Source organism: Geospiza fortis, unplaced genomic scaffold, assembly GCF_000277835.1.
Source record: "Geospiza fortis unplaced genomic scaffold, GeoFor_1.0 scaffold396, whole genome shotgun sequence".
Lineage (NCBI taxonomy): Eukaryota > Metazoa > Chordata > Aves > Passeriformes > Thraupidae > Geospiza > Geospiza fortis.
Window position 1 is genome coordinate 1,076,687 of NW_005054345.1, and position 2,086 is coordinate 1,078,772.

A 2,086-nucleotide genomic window follows, 5' to 3' on the forward strand; every position below is an offset into this window, starting at 1 on the left:
ACTCAGTTTTCCAGCAGCCATCTCACTTGAACCACAAGTGCTGTGTTTAATGCAGCCATAGCACTGTAGTAACTGTCTGCTCTTGTCAGGCCTGAGGAGGGGTTTCTGCAAAGAACCACTTGGCATAAGTGGCAGAGAACAGAGATGTGGGGTTGCTTATGGGGTAGGATGATCCACATTCATGTGCTGTTTTTCCACCACCAGCTGCAGAATTGATTGCTGGCCCTTCCTGCTAGATTTTCTCCCTGCCCAGCTGCTTTGCTTTGTAGCCCCTGGGGTTTACCAGTCTCAGGAGGCTGCATTTTGTGCCCGAGTGTCCTTAATTTAATGTTTAGGTGCAACTGTTCTTTCCTGGCTTTTCTCACTGCAGCAGCCTGACAGAAAAGCGTGAATTTTTATAAATTGTTTATGAATCTTTTCCTTCTCAATAGAAAAAGAAGCCTATTAAAATAAACACGCTTGGAGCTGTAACAAGAGGGCTTTGTTATCTCTCAGAAGTTGTGGCCTGATGCTGTAAGTTGAGGTTGTCTGGAGGGAAAGAATCAATTCTCTGGTGAGCAATTTACTGGTCTGGGACATGTTGGTGTATAAGTTACAGAATTTCCTGAAAAAATTCACGCTCTGATGTTTGATGGGATCTCTGGAGAAAGGAACAAGGACACCTAAAACTGACACAAAGCTGGTGAACAAAAAATCAGCAAGTGGAATCATCAGTACCCAGTGTTGACGCCCTTGAGTCAGAGAAACCTGCTGTGCAGCCTGGAAATGTAAAAACTGGCTGTGTCAGGAGATTGTGCTTCCAGGGAGTAATTACTGCTTTTTAATTACTGCTTTTCCCCTACAACTCTTTCTTGCTAGTCTTTTGTATTTAGGTTTGCCTTGATGGTTAATCAAATTTCAGAGCAGGTGACTCTGCAGAGCTGCAGGTGATTTCCATCTGCCAGGTGAGGCTGGGTTTGCTCTGGCCAGGCTGCACAGGCACTGCCAACTGTTTGGCTTGGCAGTAGTTGATAGCCTTTTTGGGTTTGTGTGACAGCACAGCGATGAAACTTGAAAGTCCTTTTCTCACAGCCCTTGTCACTGTCTAGGAAAGCAGCAGGCAGGATACATCTACTTTGTACCTCCTCTCTCTGTCCCAGCCCTATTTTTGGTAGCAAAGCTGAGCTCAGGGGACAGGTGATATTTTAAGAGTCAGCAGTCGGTAGTCACTTTCTTTCATGGTTGCTACTCTTTTCCAACTCTTCAGATACATTTATTTCTCAGTCATTTCAGTGGAATAATTGTGAAGAATGCACAAGACAGTTTTACAGTTTTGGTTATAGTGTGAATGAGTCTGTGCCATCCCTGCAGAACCACTGTGGCTTTCACCAAAACACACCTCTCTGAAGTGTGATCCATGTTTCAAAATGGGTGTTGCTTCTCAACTGGAGTCAACAGCTGGAGAAACACAGCACAGATCCTGCAGGTTCCTCTCCTGTGTGCAGAGTGGTTCCTCAGTCTGTTGTTATATTAATTACCAACCGTATTTGCAGTGCCCAATTCCTACAATGCCACAATTCTTAGTAATCTTTCCTTAGGAGCACCATAGTGGGAAGTGTGTGTGCATATGTGTCTGATATGTCTGTCCCACATGTCCCCTCCAAAAGGGAGAGTGGAGACGAGGGGATTTTTCTTTCAGAAGAACTTTTCAGTGTTAAGTTGCAGTTATTCATACTGAGTGACTACTTGTAAGCAGAAATATAAAAAAATGGGGTAACAATTTCATTACATGATGTTTTATAGCAACTGCTATTCACCTTTATAAATTAACTGCTCTCTTCTTTATGGCAGAAAAAGGCTTTTATACTTGGCAGGCTGCTCATAATATTCTAAGGATTATTAAAGTAAGCTGTAGTTGTCGTATAATGCACATTATAATGGCACATGGTTTTACACTAATGTGTCTTGGGGGAGGATATTATTTCAGAATGTGTATTCACATATGGATGGAGTTTGAGTTTTTTCACCCTGATCAGAATGACATTCACAGAAAAGGTCCCTGGACCATCATCCCAGCAAGTTCTTTGTGAGTAATAAAGTGGTGAGA